Source organism: Protopterus annectens, chromosome 4.part0 (genome assembly GCF_019279795.1).
Source record: "Protopterus annectens isolate FY-2018-M chromosome 4.part0, PAN1.0, whole genome shotgun sequence".
In the NCBI taxonomy this organism is placed as follows: Eukaryota; Metazoa; Chordata; order Ceratodontiformes; family Protopteridae; genus Protopterus; species Protopterus annectens.
In genome coordinates, this window is record NC_056733.1 from 1,618,371,213 (window position 1) to 1,618,392,259 (window position 21,047).

Below are 21,047 nucleotides of genomic sequence, written 5' to 3' on the forward strand. Positions count from 1 at the left end.
TAAACTGCAGTTGTGTCTCAGATGTGCACTGTGGAGTGTTAAGATAAATTTTCTTTGTGAGGTACTGGTTTGGTTAGTATTAGCTTTACTCAGTTTAAGCAGAGTAAACACTTCTTCAAAAGACAAATAAGCAACATCAGTTTGAAGTACTCAGTGAGCTACAGGTAATCACTGCTAGGACATGCACTGCTTCATCAGAGCAGATTTTTTTTCTGTCTGTAAAACATTCACATCTCAGCCATCACTGCATTGTGCAGATGCTTTTTTTACCACACTCAGCAGACTCCTAGTCAAGGTTTGAAACTGGCAAATGACACAAAGGAGTAAGGCTGTGAGCTGTTGATGAGTTATTTGTTTGGTGCAGATTTTGAGTCTTCCAGCTTCCATTTGCCTACCGCCTGACCTTGAGCAAGTCACACAATTAGACAGTACTTTGAAGCAACTGAAAATTTGGGTTAGGCTCCATGCCTAGCAACTCCCTATGATCCTTTATAGTTTTTTGTTTTAATTAACCTCAGAGTTTCTGCATGTAATGGTTATTAGGCTTTTTTAAAATACTAAGACAGGTTCTAATAAACACCATCTTTATTATCTCATCAAATAGAAAGAACCCATCAGCAGATGCTCCAGTTTAATAATTTTTTTCTTAATGCAGAATTATCAAGTGACACAAATCCATAGATTTGGTGAAGGCGATGTATTGACATACCCTACCCAAAGTCTCTAAACATACTAAGAAGAACAGATTTACATTTGCTGTAGGTTTACCTACGGCTGATACATGTGCAGTCTTTGATTTAAACTGAAAACAATTTAAAATCTGTGCAGTATGCTTTCACAGAACAAATATTGCACGTTATGACATTGGTACGTGTGCCTTATTTTGAAACTGCTGTCTCTGGTCAGCAACTGAAGAAACTACTTAAATAACAGTGTATTTCCAATACATATGTAAAATGAAGACAAAGCCTTAAATGAGTCTCTGAACAGTCTCTGGTGATGGAAGTCTAGGAAAGCCACCGCAAGGAATAAACCTAAAGGACCAAACATAAAGCAATGCCCTTTGACAAAACTGTTATGGAGTTACTGAATTACCAATATTATGCACAGTTTGTAAGAAATTTACAACGCTGAGGGCTCTTTACAAAATCCATTCATAACATCTACAGGAATGTGTTTTACAGTGAAGTAAACATGGATGTAAGATATATCTGCTAAATATCTAGCCAATATTCCATCCATAATATCTTTATTTCTTGTAGGAACTAAATGATGTTTAGCAAAATACAATTAAACAGCAGCAAACACAGCAAAGAATATTTTTTAGTCCATATGGCCAGTATGCCCCTTGTGATCTATACTTGTTAGTGGGCAGGATGGAAGGTTCTGGCACTTACTCTGCTTTAATGTCAGTTTAAATACAGATTATGAAATTACTTCTGCCCAAAAACACAGTATACTGTATGAAAAAGCAGAGAAAATGCAATTTTTGATAGATATATTTTTGTACAAATATATTTCTATACATTGCATTTAGAAATAATTCATGAATGTTGTGAAGCTTTTAAGGCTCTTCGTGCTATCTGGCCTTCTGGGGTGCACTATGGTTTCTTTATTGCAGAAAAGCATGTGAAAAGAAAATCCATGTATGCAGAGTTGGAGGGATAAACACTGTGTGTGTGCGTGTGTGTGTGAGTGTGGGTGTGTGTGTGTGTGTGTGTGTGTGTGTGTGTGTGTGTGTGTGTGTGTGTGTGTGTGTGTGTGTGTGTGTGTGTGTTGCATTTTCTAAGCATAGTTTCTACATAATTGTCTAAGGAGTGAAAATAAAAACAGAAAGAGAGAGAGACAGAGAGAAAGAAACATTAGGGTGCTCTGTTTTATGACTTGTGTATGAAAAATTATCATGAGAGATGCCAAACATCTAGCACCACCAACTTAAACAGGAACACTATGGAAAGATATATATATATATATATATATATATATATATATATATATATATATATATATATATATATATATATATATGTGTGTATATATATATATATATATATATATATATATATATATATATATATATATATAAAATATACTGCTGAGACCCATTATTATGTTTAGTTTAGGAAGATCCCTCCATCTTTGTAAGGATATAAACAGGACTAAGGCTATTCAGAGGACAGCCACCAGGACAGTACAAGGATTATGTTGGAAGACATGTGAGGAAACAGTAATGGAACTGAATGTGTACACACTTATAGGATCATAGGATCATCATAAGCCCTAGGGCCCTTACAAGCCTAGCAATGTTCTACCCTTATTTACACAATCAGCACAAATTGCCCCTGTCCAAGAAGGACACTGGTGGAACCCCTGGGGTAAAGTTATGTTTACCCATCCAATCATCCAGATTGGATTTGAAGAGGGCCAATGAGGTGCTCTATTTGGCATGAAGTGGGAGTCTGTTCCAAAGGTGTGGTAAAGTCTGGGAGACACATCTGTCCTTCCAGCAGGTTCTTGAAGAAAGAAGGGCTATGTAAGCCAATAATGAGGCATTCAGACATCTTACATCAGTAGAGCTCAACATGATAATGTTTTTCATGAGAGGAAATTACCCTCATAAGAGGGAACTATGTAAAACCTATGCACGATTAATGATGGATGCGTGGAAGCATTTCTTTAGTGAGGCAGTTATAAATACAAGCAACGAGCTCCCTAACAATGTGGTTGATTCATCAACATTGGCAAAATTACCATTTAATGGGGGTGGGAGTGTTCAATCCTTCTGTAACCTACAACTTTGATTTAGCTATCTTGTGTGCTGAGAGTCAGCAATGAGTGAGAAGATCAAATTGCTGAGAGTTGGTCTTTCTCGCTCTCTGCAGGAAAATACAGTGGAAGTGTGAGCAGGTCTCATCATCAAGTTGATTGCCTCCTAGTGGAGCTCAGTGGAATAACACAAGTCAAAGTTTGCAAGAAGTGCACAAATACTAGTGTTATATGCACCAGAACATGATGCAATGTTCTTGCAATATTGCATACTAATGCACCAAGACTAGGTCAGGACTAGGGAACTCCAGGCACTGTATGAAAGGCCCAGCATATCTCTGGGTCTGTCCTCAATGTAGCCAGCCAATAGTCTAATATTCTGAAGACCCCATCACAGTCAGGGACGAGGAAGCCATCTGGGAAAGGGTAATACTGGAGTGTCACTGGCTAGCAATGATTTAGGAGTTTATGGGTTGACAGGGGCAAGAAGGTTCCAGATATCAGTGATATAGAACTAGAGAGAAGAAGAAAAAGAACAAAAACAATCAGCAGATGTAAAGGTTCAGTGAAAAGTAGTTGGAAAAAGGTGAATAAGCTGAATACAAGTTAGATTCCAGCAAGACCCTCATCAGGCAATGTATAAAGGCCATACCAGATGGGTCTCACTGTTTCTTATCTGTCACCACCTTTCATGTCACTGTGACTATAAAGTTCTGTTTTCTTTACATTTGCAGCTATCCTGCCTAGTGACGCAAAACATCACAGGGTAGTATATTACCAGTGATTTTCCAAATAACATAGTAAACAGGACACTAAATTGATTGCACAGTTTGTTACAATGAGTAATGCAGATTTGTAAGCCTGATAACATACAGGGATTACAGTAGCTTAAAATATAAAATTTCCAGTAAACTTTATTTGCTCATTTATATGTACAGGAGAGAGAGAGAAATAAATATTGACTTATCTCACTGATTAAGTATAACATAGAATATGTTAGACCAAACCTGTAGAACCTAACCGCCTCCACTGAAATGCAAGTACACACATCAGCATCAGAAGAGGTAAAACAATAAACTTAACTGAGTGCTATAGAAAATGACAGAAATCTATTATAAATTATTAGGTCACCAAAGTAATAAAGACTGGATGGTCTACAGATGTGAGTTACTTAGGTGATGTTAAGATCTGTCAGGGTCCCACATGAAAGGTTAACAAAATTAATCAATTTAAAGTGGACATATAGTGGTGTTTTGTGTTAAAAACTGGTTGAGCAACAGAACATACAGAGAAGTCGTAAATGGATCCACAGGAAAGGTACAGTACATACATACATACATACATACATACATACATACATACATACATACAAATGTTTCAAGCACGGGCATTAAAGCCCTTTTAGCGTGCCAAGTTGCCAAAACACTTGTTCCCATAATAAATGTCCAGGCTGTTCTTAAAAATATCTAAACTAGTACTTGCTTTAATGTAATTTGGTAGTCTGTTCCAAGCATCAGCTACTCTGTCAGAGAACCAGTTAGTACACTTCTCATTCCTATAGAATCTCCTACATAGGTTATCTGATGATTCTCTAGTACTTTTTGTTAACCCCAAACATTCCCAGAGGTAGTTGTCTCTAAATACCCTATATACCTGAATAAGATCTCCTCTTAAATATCTGTAAGAGACACTGTACAAGTTCAGATATTTTAGTCTTTCATAATAACTTAGATTTTCACATCCATGGATGCCCTTAGTATATTTCCGCTGTACTATTTCCAGTTTATTCATGCTTGTTTTCCTATAGGGTTTCCATATTGTTATTCCATACTCAAGTTTGGGTCTAATGTAACTAACAAACAATGATGTCATTATGTTTGATTTCCTAGACTTTATAAATATTTTTATATAACCTATAATTCTATAACTATCATTAGCCAATTGGTTGATATGATTAGAAAAACTCATAGCTGAATCTAACCATATACCCAGGTCCTTAAATGAGTCTACAGTTTCAATCACTGTGTGCTATATTAAATATTCACCTATCAGTTTATGTCTCCCAATTCTCATATGCTTAGTTTTTGATGTATTTATCAACATATTATTCTCCTGTGCCCAAATGGTCAATTTAGTCAAATTATTTTGCAGACATGCCTTATCTGTATCACTTGTAATCAGTTTACCAATTTCAGGCCGTCAGCATCTAGACTGTAGAACACCTCAGATGAAAAAGTAAGGTCTGAAAGATACAGTCTAAACAAAAGTACCTAGTACAGAGCCATGTGGAACACCTTGACTGTAACCAAGGATTTCACCTGTCCAGTTGGTGTGTGATACTTGACATCTCCTATTTGTAAGCCATGCAGCTATCGATCTTATCAACAGTACATCAATACCTAGTTGTACTAATTTATTGATCAGTGTTTTGTGCATGGCCCTTTCAAATGCTGAAGTTAAATCTATATAAATCACACCACAGCACAATTTTTCATTCATAGCTGTTATGAAATTGTTATAGAACATCGTGTTACAGGTAGTAATAAATCTATTTTTAACATATGTATGCTGGTATATGGTTTCAAGTCCCAACCTATCCAGTTCTGATAATAACTTATCCAGTGTTACCTACTCCATTATTTTTCCACAACATGAAAGTAGACTTAAGGGTCTATATGATTCTGGGTTTGTCCTACTCCCCTTTCCCTTAAAGACAGTTTTAATAAGTGCATGTCTCCTATCTTGAGGAATCTCCCCATATTTATATGACCTAGTGAATAATAGATGTAATGGCAGTGTAAGTTCTTGCTTAAGTGTTCTCAGGTCATTGTTATTTATTCCGTCTCCCCCTTGCGATTTGTTTGGATCCAGATTGCACAGTTCTTTTTCAATATAATCTAATTTGATTCCAGTATCTGGGCTTACCTGGATGTCACTAGGACAACTTACCACCCCTTTTGTGGAGCCAAACTGTTTTGCATAAGATTTTGTAAATATATCTATAATCTGTTGTGTCTGAGAATAAATTTTAGAATCTGGACACAGTTTATCAATTTGTATATCTTTACTCCTTCCATGTCTTATGTATCTATAAAAAGGTTTCCTATTATGCTCAATATCTTTATATAAATTTTCTTCAAATTTTTCTTGATCTTGTCTAACATTATGCTTAATCTGTTTGTCCAGCTCATTTATTTCAGTTTTCAAAGTTGAGTTTGACCTCTCTTCCATTTGCTATATTTTTTGTCTCTCACCTTAATCAAGTATCTTGTTCTTATGGAAATATACCCCCCTGATATTGCGTGCCTAGATCCTGATGTTAAACATTTTTTTGACTTTTTGCACTCAAACAATTTCTCTTTCAAAACTTTCCATATTCCATCTGCAGTTTTTCCACTGAACACATCACTCCATTTAGTTTTACATAGTGACTGTTTTGCTTCCCTATAATCTGTAATTAACCTTCTATGTATTGGCTTAGATTTCAGTTTGGCAGAATTATCTAGCAACAAATTAACCTTTATGACCCCATGATCACTGCACATCAGTGGTATGATCAAGGGTCACTTCCAAGTTTAGTCCTTTTAAATGTTTCTATGAGTGATACTGCAGAGGGGTTAATGCTTCTTTGTATATAACAGACATGAAAGATTTAGTAATAAATTTAGGGGTGATAAGATGAGAACACACTGATCTACAACAGAGAAATGATCAACTTTCTGTCAGCATAGCATTGGTGCAAACAAGCATAATGGGATGTGCCTATATAACAAGAATGAAGGAAAGTCTGCATATTTGGATGAATTACTGAGAATGACTAAAATGAAAAAAAGAATGAGGAATTTCATCCTCCTCTGCACCAAAAGTGAGGCCTAACCTGGAGTACTGCATACAGTTCTGGAGACTGAGTTTCTGAGGATGTTTTTAGAAGGTGTACAGAAAGACAGAAAAAAGGGTAGAGATTTTTCCCAGACTGCTTACCATGAGTGACTAAGGTAACTTTAATATTATTTGTTTGTATTTGATCACCCGGCTATTCAGCTGTGCACAGGACATTTCTCAGTGGAGAACACATCAACTAACATTAGTAATTGTCAAATTAGAATAACCATGCAAAGAGAATTCTAACAAAGTCAACTGTAACAGGAAGTCAGATTAGAAGTACAATAAATGAAATGCAAAAGACCTCACTGTATTAAAAACAGACTTATACGAGAAAGAACTAAAGCTATTCTGAACAGATGGGTTATACAACAGTAGGTTTACAAAATTAGGGAGCAGAATAACATTCATAAGGTAAGAGAGAGGAGATAGACAAGAAGGAATAGATATTTAAAATTAGTCACCCTAAAAGAAAGGCAAGAGAAGGAGAATCGATGGAAACTTTTGAAAATACTTCAGGGGTTTTAATGAAATCCAGAAGGGCAGGCTATTTCGGAAAAAAAATTAGAAACATTTAAAACCAATCAAGAAGAACTGAAAGGTAGAGGGAAGTGTGTTTAGACATGACACTGGGTAATATGTTAGATTTAAATGGTTGTAGATGTATGGAAAATACTATGTACCTAACTAGGCATATCCAGCAACTGGCACATCCACCGAGGTTGCTTGCTGGGGGGATACAGGGCATAGGTAGGGTATCCTATGGGGACCACCTCAAAGCCTTATCACTGTGTTCTGTCTCCTGCAAGCTTTTGAGGGGAGATATATATACCTGACATACAGGGGATTGTCAGACCCTACTCTGATGGACCTCCTGCATATCCACAAAGCAAACAGTACCAGAATTACCAGTTCTGAAGACTTAAACCTTGCCTGTGATACACACACAACCCTCTCCTCCTACCACCATACACTACAACCTGTGAGAGATGCACTTACATAGCCAAACTGGAAGCAAAGCTCTCGCCAGCCAAGATTGTGCTAGATAGTCAAGAGGAGAAGGTTAACACCTGCACTAAACCTCAAGCAACACATATCCCTTCAAAACCCACACCATCAACACCCACACATAGCAACACTAAACCCACATATGCAGAGGCCCTTAACATTAACCTGCCCAAGCAACAAGGACCTCTGAAGCTGAAATGCAAACAAACACCAGTCACAACCAAAGTGACACATAGCTCACAACACCAGTGTGCCACCCAACAACAGCCCCTAAGGCAAGACAATGTACCCAAAACTTTAGTCTTAGGTGACTCTATAGTCAGGCACACAGATGTCCCACTCACCAGGCTGAACAAGGTGAAAATTACAGTCAGCTGCCTGTTGGGTGCCAGGATCCACCGCATAATGCATGCACTCAACTCACTCCACAAGTACAAATATGAATCTGTCATTGTCCATGTTGGAGTGAATGACTTGAGACGTACCTCCCTGGACTTCATGAAAAGAGACATGGAAGAGCTCTCGCATCATGTGGCCCAGGCAGGTATGACCCTAGCCCTGAGTAGCATCCTGCCTTCACCCAGAATGATACCACAGTATAAGGACAAAATGGCTGACTTCAACAATTGGCTAAGCTTCTGGTGTCATTCAAAGGGGATCGAGTATCTGTCTGCCTGGGAAGACATGATCGACAAACCAAGATGCTTTGCCAGAGATGGTCTGCACCTTTCACCCCTGGGATTCAGGTTACTGGCTAAAGCTAGAGCCACCCCTATAAAGTCTTTTTTAGGCAAGGTTCAAAGGACAAAACCACCACCATAACAAATACAAGCATGCAAAATCTGAAGGTAATGCTACTCAATGCCAGAAGTCTAAACCTCAAAATGTACTCTATCGAGGCACTCCTAAAAATGGAGAACATTGATGTCTGTGCAGTAACTGAGACCTGGTTCAAGGATCCAGAGATCACCCCTGCAATACCAGGCTACAACTCTTACCACACTTTTTGGCCACCAAACCAAGACCGAAAAACTAAAGGTGGAGGAGTGTCCATATTCACCAAGGATATTCACACCCCCAGGCTAGTTGCCCAACACAATGCATCTGAAATTCTCCAGGTGCAACTAACACTAGGTAAGACTGCAATCCAAAGTGTAGCTTGCTACAGATCCCCCACCATGCCCCAAGATTCTCACTACACCTTTCTAAACATACTGGAAAATATTAAGATACAACCAAACACCCTAATACTGGGTGATTTCAACTACCCTGCCATTAACTGGGAAAACTACTCGGGTACCAATACCTTTTCCCAGTGGTTCTTGGAGTTCACAAATTCCATTGCCCTGGATCAACTAATCCATTGTCCCACCAGGGGCTCCAATATCCTAGACCTGGTCATTACGAACATGGCAGATAGATGCTCCACACCAGTGGTCACTCCCTCATTGCTCAGGTCTGACCATAAGCAAATCACCCTTGACATCCACATCCCACCCCCAGTAAGGAAACTGCCGTAAAAAACTTCTCCAAAGCCAACTTCATGCTACTCAAGTCAGAAGTGACAAACTTCTTGACACCCATGCAGATGGGATCTGAAAGTCTGACTGCTGAATCCTACACTAAGGCACTGTACGAGCACATCCACTCGTGCATGAATCATGCCATCCCAAATAGAACCAAGATGCTCTCCTCCAAAAAAAGGAAGACAATCTGGTGGTTCCCTACTATAAACAAACTACACAACAGAAGGAAGAAACTGTTGCAAAAAAGAGGAAAATCCCAGGATGCAAAAAATTCCCTTGCCAGCCTCAGTAAGAAGCTAAGATCCCTCATAAAAACCTCAAAAACTAGTTACGAAAATAAAATTGCCAAAGATTCCAAAGACAACCACAAGGCATTCTATAGTTATGTCAAGAATGTAAATGGCAATGCTCAGATCTGCTCTGAGCTACAAGACATTGGCATTAAATACACTGATCCCAAGGATATTGCCAATATCCTGGCAGATCGATTTAGTGTCAACTTCACCCCCCTCTCACTTCCTAAAGGGCCCATCTCAGTACCAAAAGATTGCCAAATTCCGGTAATCACGGCCACATAGGTAGAGACTACGGTCTCCAAAGCTAAGAATACAGCATCCATAGGACCAGATGACATCCCGGGCTGTGTACTACATGAACTACAAAATGAACTGGCACCTCACCTAAGTGTCATGTTTAATCATAGCCTCGCCCAAGAAAATGAATAGAATAAGAAAAACTCACTTTATTAAAACAAAGCTTTCGGGAATGTCCCTTCCTCAGTGTTGATCAAATAACATTTAAATTTAAACACACATATATATACTCAATACATCAAAACCACCTGACACATGCAATCCTATAAAAACATAATCTGAAAGCAGATTAATTAACATTTAAAATTATATACCTCTATTAAAATATTCATACATATAGAAGCAAGTACATCTTATACAGGTATACAGGATTTGCATTATAAAACATTATATATATCTAAATGTGTATTCAGACAATCAATGGTACTGTTTCTGTTTAAATTCTAACATTGGTTTAACAGTAATCATATTGTTTAAACATGTTTTTTTATCTGCATGCAACCTTATAATCCATTTGTATTCAGAGATGTCTAGTTTATTAATTATATCACCTAACCTTAGGCTTCTATTCATCACTTTTAAAACCTTAAATTTAAAATTGTGTGTTATACCTTTATCCGTCCTGTGCTGTGCTAAAGCATTAGAATGAATGTTTCTTCTCATCTCTGATTTATGCTCAATAATTCGTTCTTTTAATATCCTTGAACATTTGCCTACATAAAAGCTTGAACATTGTGTGCAGGTAGCCAGATAGACAACCATTGCAGTTCTACAAGTTGCCTGACAGTTTATTTCATATCTAATATTGTTTATGAGTTGTTCAAAAAAACTTTTTACACAAATATCAGTGCAACAGGGTCAAATGGTGTACATGCAATGAAGCATGTTGTGGAAAAAAACAATGCAGTCCATGAAAGGGTCAGACAGCATTTTTAGTGGTAACAGAATTCACGGTATACAGTGAAACATACTGTTCGGAGTGTGAAGACATGGATATATGTGAACACTAGTCTATTTTGTTAGAAAACTAGTAGGCATGAAGCCCAAGGTTAGTTATTGGGATGATGCAAGTATTTCATAAATTAGTGCCAAAATTATTAATACATAGAACTGGACCCTTAACACTGAAGTGCACACTGATCTTTAGCAAAGGCTGTAGCACCATGCTGCATGTAGAGTTCTCTTAGTATGTATCAATTTCTAACACCACATGAAAATTACAAGAAATATGCAAGCCATTATACCAGCATACCAGTACAAAAATACGTTGCTCTTCCTTTAGTTGATCGTATAAGCTGATGAACACACCCTGAGGAACAATGTATTATTTGACTGCGCTCTAACAGGCTCGTGACAAACAAATTAAGTTGCAGATGACTACACACACAAGTGACAAATGCATAAATTTAAAACTAGAAATCCTGTATCAAAACATACATCCTGTGCAACCAAGAATTCCACTGGATGGGAAGAGAGAGCCTAACTATACTGGTTAAATTGTTCTTGTCTCATAGCAGATGTTTTGCATGTTTTGTAGCCTTTGGACCTCAGTGCCATGGTCCGTATCCTAGAAACCACTGGACCAGTTTTCAGAGAATGTGAGTTTATGTAAACTGAAGCACGTGATATTGCTTATTCTTGCAGTTTTCACCATCTGTTGAAGATCATGTGAAATGTTTCTGCAGTAGGTTTGTACTGTGAGGCTATGAGAGCACCCCGCATTGAAGTGTCAAGCTAGATTTGATCATTCCATTCCCCAAGGTTTTAAAGAAATGTGCTTTGTACAAGTCTAGGCACTTAAAATACCAAAGAATAAAAAACATACCCCTGCTATCTACAAAGTTGTGTGTATGGTTTGCAGGAGTTCTTATTATTTAACAAGAAATGAGGAAACTTAAAAAAAATGGAAACATAACTTAACAATACCTTGTATGATTCCTTGTCTATAAAGAATATGTTACCCCAAAAATAGCAACAGGAATAAAAAAAAATAGGGAAAAATTTCAATCAAAAATGCATTGACTCAAAATACAATGTGATATCAAGAAGACACAGAATAATATGCATACCTCTCAACCGTCCAGATTTTCGGGTCATATTTTTGGCTTGTTCCCCATAAAATTTGTGATTTTCTGAGAAATCACAGGGATGATCTGAGGATTGAACTCACTAAATAATGGCATACATTTGAGTTTCAGACTTTAAATCCTTCAGAAAATGTAAGTTAAACCAAATCCTGTTACTCTAGAAACTTTCTAAGTCTATAAGAGCAATATTTAAAATATGTCCCTATTTTTGGACCTTTGTCCCCGTATTTTGTAGTGTTTTGCCCAGATTTCTTGCAATAAGAGGTTGAGAGATATGAATATGTAGCTATGCTGACAGTGGGACACATGCTATATACTGAGCTGATCTTAGATCTGCAGCAAGTGTCGACTGACACACCCTCTCTTGTTCCGTACAGGAATCTTTGACACCTTATGAGTTACAGTATACAACTAATTAAGGTAGTACATTCCAGGGTCCTACTTCATCTCCATGCAATAGTATTTACTCAAGCCCATCTTGAAATTATCCAGTTTCAGCTACCACCCATGACCAATTTCACTCAAACTCTGCCTTTCCTCTAAAATTCTACCACACTACTAACTTCCTAACAGTGTTTTGCTTCCCAGTGGTCATGCTATTCTCTTTTCTTGAATACTCATGGCCATCTGTTTAAATCTGTAATATCCAAGCATCTCCTCTTTCTGCTCCATTCTGGAAACCCTGTTGCATGTTGTTTTTTTTTTTTTTTTTTACAGTGCTAATGTCTCTCTCTTCATAGGCATGAGTGCCAAAACTTGGTACAGCACTCATGTTGCAGCCGTGTTAGTGCCCTGGACAACAAGGATGACCCAGCATATGTAGAATCCACTCCTTGTGCTATGGATCTCAACATTTTTTTGAGCATCACTCCTGCTTTTCACACAGAATAATTCAGCTGAAGGAGTGTTGTGACATTCAAATTTATTTCTTCCTGTTTCATACTCTGGGTGACCCCCACCAAGCTTAAATATTTTCTATAAATTCTCCTCATCTAGGTATATATAATTTCTACAGTAAATTTTAGATGATACCTGTCCATTGCATGCAACCTTCCATTCATGTATCCGGAGACTATCCATCTCATTATATAAAACATATCAGTCTCAGTGTCCTCAGCAATCAAGTTGATCTTCAACACTAGCACATTATCTGACACAGATGCTGAAATTCCAAAAAACAGAATTGCAATCCCTGAAATATCAAGGCTGTGTTTATAATTATGTGCAGTGCTATCCTAAGTCCAAGGCTTCAGTATCTTGCAGTACTCCCCTTACTCAAAGGTCATACATACTGAGTAGGAGTGTGAAGATGTTGCCCCATGTTGAGCACCACAAGGGGGGTGCAAAAATGCTTCAGGGGTGTTACACTGAGTATCAACATCTCCTGTACCTGAAGAAGTCCATTGAACAGTACAAGATGAAAGTTCTCAAACAATAAATTTCATATCAGGGGTGCTGTGTTTTGGTTGAACTTGCTGTATCTCTTACAACTGCAGTTTATTTTTCAAAGTTGATGGACTACAGGTCTTGTAGTTCTGACCGGGAGCCAACACACACTAAACAGAACCATTCCCAATGCAAACACTGTGGCATCCCATTGTTTGCAGAATTTGCTCCTGAAAACTCTGTTCTAAACACAAGCTGCCCCAAAACAATTTCTGTAACAACCTCCTGTGTGATACAGCGACAGAGGAGTTCTTAGGGTCAGATATTATATCAAGGCTGGGCTACCCTTGTCCATCTTACTGAAGCCAGAGAAATGCATCTCTGCTAGATGAAGCTATGATGTCTGTTGTCAGCAAGAAAATTAGTAATTAGGAACCTCATCAGCCTACCCAGTAAAATATTTCCAATAAAATCTTTTTGGTAGCATTTTCTGTAATAAAATGGAGAAGAGCAGGCATACAATGGCGCAGTTTCTTTCTGTATAATTCCTGTCAAATGTCTCATGCTAGTGCAATGGCTCACTTAATTGTAAAAAACTATATTGGTCCAAAAAAGGTGTTACATCATGCCTGTGTTTTTTGTTACAGGACCAACATGGTATTTCTTAATTTTTTAGTTCTTTCCTAGTAATACATCTGTGCAAACAAACTGCCACTAACTTCAGTATGACTGCAACATTCCACAAGGTTACAAACTTTAAGATTGAAATAGCATTAACATACTCGGAGGTATGACTTCATCTCCCCCTTGTACTTATATATAGGCTAGCTGTCACGTCTCTGTGCCACAGAACATTAAACTATCCTCTCTCACTGTGGGAGTAAGATTGTTATCTATCATCAAGATGATAAATATTTGTAAGGGATTTATCCATTTTATTAGCATTGACAGATGTAAATGATTATCAACTTTTTTTAGTAATTTCTGATTTACATGTTAACAGGCAAATAATGAATGCTCACTTCATAGGCTGATCTAAATGGTAGTAGAGAAAACTAATGGTAAACTTTGATTCAGTGGTTAAAAGCAGCTGCTACTAACAAACCAGCACCATTTTAATTGAAAGTCCATAAACAGGAGGACAACAAAATAACTTCTTGTAACGTAATTCAGTGTAGCAACAAAATGCCACCTCAACAGCAAGCCGACAAAACAGCTAAATTAACAAAATAACAGAAAGTAACCAAAACAGCACCCAATGCCTTCGTCAAAAATGTAAAAAATCCCACCCCGTCAAAAAAAGGACCCTTTTAAGCTTAGATAGCCAGAAGCAATGATTTCTCCACTCAAGGTGACCATCACAGTTTCATTTATCTATCTATATGTGTGTGTGTGTGTGTGTGTGTGTGTGTGTGTGTGTGTGTGTGTGTGTGTGTGTGTGTGTGTGTGTGTGTGTGTGTGTGTATACGTGTATGTATGTATATGGATTCACTTTAGAAGCTTGAAATACTGAAATATCGAAATTCAGTATTTTGAGCACATAAAGTGGAATCCTGAAAAGAGCAAAACCTCAGAAGCGCGAAATTTAAAACCTGGAATACTGGAGGTTTTGAATTTCGCGCTTCAGAGGTTTTGCTGTGGTTATGTATTCAGGTAAGTGTGTATGTTGTAAGGGTTTTGGGTAGGGGCTGTAGTGTGTGTTAGTGTGTTTTGCTGCTGTAATGTGTGTGTGCGAGGAGAATGTAGCTTGTGTGGTATTGTGTGTGTGTTTGTATGTAGTGCAACATCGGAGTTAGAATATTTAAGTTGGGGGGTGTGGGGGCACAGTCCCACACACGGGGGGTGCTGAGGGGCTTACCCCCCTGCTTTTATGTAGTAGAGAAGTTGTGCTTGTGTGTGGGGAGGAAGGTGTGTGTGTGTGTGTGTGTGTGTGTGTGTGTGTGTGTGTGTGTGTGTGTGTGGAGTAGAAGCGCTAAATTAAAAATCTCTGGTGTGCGAGATTTTGAATTTCGTGCTACTGAGTTTTCATTGTTTTAAGGTTTCGACTTTGTAGCTTTGAAATACTGAATTTCGACATTTCAGTATTTCGAGGATATAAAGTGAATTCATATATATATATATATATATATATATATATATATATATATATATATATATGCTATGGTTTACTACTGTATTTCCGAAACTGCATCGGTCGACTGATCAACATGTCGACCTGAAATGCCGAATATGGATCATCGATAGAGCAGCCAAATTGTAACTGAACAAATCGACACCTGTAGTTCGATGTATTCAACATAGCAGAAGGTGACATCAGTCATCCATGCAATTCACCCTAGCATACCTTTACACTCTACAGTGAACGGTACATGTACTTAACTATTTTGTAGGGAGCAAGCCCCCCTGCATGCACCACACCCCCTGAAAATTATATATACCAACTCTGAGATCGCACTCCATGAGGAAATGGGTTAACTCCCTGTTCCTCACTGTACCGTGAACTCTGCTCAGAATGCCAAACTCAGATAACTGAAGTACACTATCCATTCGCTGTAGTGTATTTGATGTTACCTGTGCGGCATTCTGTCTCCTGGAAAACTCTGTTTTGACTACCCCAGGCTCGATTGCCTGCCATTTGGACATCCAATAGTAAAGCATGATCTGTATTTGGCATTTCAAGGTCGACATGTTGATCAGCCGACTGATGCAGTTTAGGACATACGATAGTAAACCATATATATATATATATATATATATATATATATATATATATATATATATATGTGTGTGTGTGTGTGTGTGTGTGTGTGTGTATATATATATATATATATATATATATATATATATATATATATATATATATATGTGTGGGTGTGTGTGTGTGTGTATATACATATATATATATATATATATATATATATATATATATATATATATATATATATACATGGATCCCAATGACCAAGTTTTCAGAAACTCGAAATTCATATGGTCAAGAAAAACTTGAACATACAAAAAAAAATCTTTTTTTTTTTTTTTGCAGGCTCCCCACACCCCCCTCAAACTAAATATACCAAGTCCATGATCGCACTACAGTGAGGAAAAGGGTAAATTTCCTTTTTCGCACTGTACCATAATCTCCATTCCAAACATTTGAATTTTTGAAAACTCGATCATATGGTCTCGACCATATCAATTTCACGTTTCTGAAAACTCGATCATTTGATAGGAATTTATATATACATATATATATATATATATATATATATATATATATATATATATATATATGTGTGTGTGTACTTATACACACACACACACATATATATATATATATATATATATATATATATATATATATATATATATATGGGTCTACTGCTTTTGGTCGAATTACATTTGGTCAAAAATAATTTTAGGCAGCCCACTTCACTGAAGTCATATTTGATTGAAAGCATATTTGGTCGAATTCCATTTAGTCGAAAATGGAATATAGCCCCTGCCCCACTGCAGTGCGACCCTGGAGTGAGAATATAAAGTTGGGGGTGAGCACAGCCTCCATTCTGCAACTAGTTTTTACTGACGTTATATGTTTCAATGTATTTTTAATGGATACACAAGTATATAATAATAAATACACTGCAATTATGTGGGGGGCTGTGCCCCCCCCCAATTTTATATTCTCACTCCAGGTCGCACTGCAGTGGGGCAGGGGCTATATGCCATTTTCGACCCAATGGAATTCGACCAAATGGGTTTCCATTGAAATGCATTTTCGGTGAAGCGGGCTGCCTGAAATCATTTTTGGCCAAATGTAATTCAACCAAAAGCAGTAGATCCATATATATATATATATATATATATATATATATGTATATATATATATGTATATATATATATATATATATATATATATATATATATATATATATATATATATATATATATATATATATATATATATATATATATATATATATATACATATATGTATATCCCGGAGCCTGGTATCCCCTACAGTATTGAAAAATGACAACCAATATTTTCCACCGTAATGCAAAACAATTGTTCTAAAAACTACCTGAAAGTGAAAAAAAGAGCAGTACAAATATGTACTAAACATTTAATTCCTACCAACCTTACTCCTATCCATCAAGCAATACACACTGATGCTACATAAGAAATAAAAAAAAAATCAATAATAAAAGAACAAAGCATCTCCCCGTAAGTAAAATATAATCATCTATGGGCATTATATCTTACTGACTGAGCTAAGCAATGTCTTTTTCAGATATGGACTGAAGAATGGAAATCTGAATGTACTTATTGATCAATATTAAATGTGTGTGTGTGTGTGTGTGTGTGTGTGTGTGTGTGTGTGTGTGTGTGTGTGTGTGTGTGTGTGTGTGTGTACCTGAACATTGTCATAACTGTTAGTAGTTGTTTGAACTTCCATATAAATGACTATTATTTACAGTGATTCAGTTGTAGTGTATGTTAATAGCTTCCTGCTACCTAGTCACTCTCTGACCAAGGTTGTGGCTGAAGAGGGTCATATTAGGTCAACCCACCTGCCCACTTATCAAATGAAAACAAATAAACAAAACAGAAACTTTGGTCCATGAAAGAAATATGCTGCCTACTTACATCCTCTAAACTTTTGCCAACCAATGCAACAAATCAACTAGTACTGTGTAATAGGCCCCTTCCCCAGACATCAGACCAGTGAATTGTCACTGCTGCTTCATGTTGATGTGTTCGCATAACAGCTTGCACTAGCACCCTCAGCTATACTAAGTGGTACCCAGTGTCCCTTCAAAATACCACTTCTCAAAAACTACTCTATGATTAAAGTAAGACTCCTAAAAATTAAATAAGTAAGGAAAGTAAGAGTGTACCTACAATGACCAGATCAAACAGTCTATAACATTACCTAACAGGAAACACATCCAGGAACAGGGTGTCTAGCTATGGTGCCAGTGAGTCAGGTCCAAGAATGGGCTGGTGCAGTAGCAGGAACAGTGGGGGGACGGGGGTCAGAGTGGCCCTTTCTGAATAGATGTCATCTTGGTGGTTGACAGACGGCTGTTAAAGTCAGGGGGGGGCAGGCAGGTGTATTAATAGGTACATTCAGGAAGGACATATCTATCTGACACTGCTTCACGTCACTAGCACTGGGTGGAAAAGGTATATTGTATAATTTGGGTATACAGTTAGAATGCACGGCAGCAGCTGGGGAAGGCAGGGTAGCACAAATAAATTAATAACAATGAAAGAAATAATGGGGTAATTGAAACCCAGAAAATCAGATGGGATGAGCTTTGGGCATATGTCTTCACAACAACAAAGCAATATTAAACAACACACACACACACACACACACACACACACACACACACACACACACACACACACACACACACGCACACACACACACAAAACTTTCATATCTATGTCAGTCAATAACAAATCACAGACCTTAACACACATCACTCACTAATGATAGTTCCAGAAATTTTGGAAGACTGGTACATTTAGTCTGAAAAATAATGTAGCTGGGAATGCTGTGCATACTCCTTTGGATATAAATATATAACTTGTGATAGGCAAGTCATTTTTTCTCAGACATTCAAATTAAAATGGAAAATCAAAACAGTATGTTAACAATGGAAATCAAGACTACAGTATATAAATAATACAATATTACAACACATACAAATGCTCAGTGTGCAAATATGACAAGCAAATGACCACAGCAGCTATTTGTTTGAGGAACGGGTGGAAGTTACATTAAAGTACCAATGAGCAGGCAAAACACAGGGACTTCAGATCAGTAATTTTCAGAAGGTACACTGTTCAAGTTACAGAGAGAAATCGGCGATAGACAGGGAGAACGAGACCCAATGAATATAATGTTGCACATCACTATGAAGAAGCCCAGGGTAAGTTGTTTAGAGTGGAAAGCAATCGTTGACTGAAATTAGAGAGGGAAAAAGTGTCTTGAGTTACTGGAAAATGGATTAGCAAAGATATAGTCTTAAAAAGACAGCTGGTAGATTTAAAGAGGTGGCTACTGTCAAGTCATCATTTACTAGCTGTTAACTGATGCTCAGTTAACTGCGTTAGTGTATTTGGTACAGCACAACACTGGTACGTTGGCACCACAGCACAGCAGAAGACATGCAGTAAAGACTTTGTACTGGCAACAGTGTGCAGTAGTCAGTAAGTTTTAACAATAGCTTTAGGCACCTTGCTGTATTAAATATGAATGTTTCACTGGATAGGATATAAGCTAAAACCTAGATAAAAACACAACAGGCTTTATTAGTGGAAACCAAAAAAGCTAGGGAAATCTGATTTGGATTCTTAGTCCTCTTCTTCTGTCACATCTCATATTTCTGTGTTTCTCCAGTACGTACCAGTTCTGTGTGAGTGTATGAGTAAGATTACTTGAGGGGGCAGCATGGATAGTGGCTAAGACATCTGTCAGGACAATTTCTGATTCATGCAGCCTCCATTCGCATGATATGAGTATGAGCCAGTCACTTAACCAAAATAAAATACATGACCATCCCTGGAAAAAAGCAGCTGTGATTAACAGATTTGATCTGATTAACAAAGACTAAATAAATGTTTTTGATTCATATGTTTGTTTTTTGTTTTCAGCAGTTTTACAGAGGAATACATAGCACTGTTAACCAACATCAAATTTTTATACACAGATTACAGTTTCACATTAACCACTTCTCCACACGTTCACTCAGTAGCTGTAGAGGGAAACACACCAATAAAAGAAGGGAAACATTTCATCTAAACAACATTTGCACTCTATGGTAATGCAAAGAAAGAAAAGAAACATCAGAGAGGTAACTACTGACCAGTGCTTTTTGGACACTCCTAGCTCAATGTGGTACTGTCAGCATCATACACTTCTACCTACTTCTAGTTAAAAGCCTCTGAGGCAAAACTGTAGTATGCAGTGGTGGTTAAAATAAATATTTTCACGTAGCTCTATATAAAAGTAAACATTATAAAGATGTTTTTAATGACAGTAGTTCAGAGTGCGTCTTCACTCTTCTCAAACTGAGCTCTCTCACCCAGCAGCAATAATCTGCTAGTTGTCATTGCTGGAGATGTCTGCTGTACAATAACCTGCTAGTTGTCATTGCTGGAGATGTCTGCTGTACAATAACCTGCTAGTTGTCATTGCTGGAGATGTCTGCTGTACAATAACCTGCTATTTGTCATTGCTGGAGATGTCTGCTGTACAATAACCTGCTAGTTGTCATTGCTGGAGATGTCTGCTGTACAATAACCTGCTAGTTGTCATTGCTGGAGATGTCTGCTGTACAATAACCTGCTAGTTGTCATTGCTGGAGATGTCTGCTGTACAATAACCTGCTAGTTGTCATTGCTGGAGATGTCTGCTGTACAATAACCTGCTAGTTGTCATTGCTGGAGATGTCTGCTGTACAATAACCTGCTAGTTGTCATTGCTGGAGTTGTCTGCTGTACAATAACCTGCTAGTTGTCATTGCTGGAGATGTCTGCTGTACAATAACCTGCTAGTTGTCATTGCTGGAGTTGTCTGCTGTACAATAACCTGCTAGTTGTCATTGCTGGAGTTGTCTGCTGTACAATAACCTGCTAGTTGTCATTGCTGGAGATGTCTGCTATACAATAACCTGCTAGTTGTCATTGCTGGAGTTGTCTGCTGTACAATAACCTGCTAGTTGTCATTGCTGGAGATGTCTGCTGTACAAGGCTTTATATAGTTAGAGCAGCTTTTTAAAAAGTGG

At 37.6% G+C, this 21,047-nt stretch overlaps 1 protein-coding gene across 1 annotated transcript in view; it reads left to right on the forward strand.

Moving 5' to 3' along the window:
• Positions 1-21,047, forward strand: part of GPX3 (glutathione peroxidase 3) — a 217,798-nt gene that overhangs the window by 1,197 nt on the left and 195,554 nt on the right. The window lies entirely within an intron of this gene.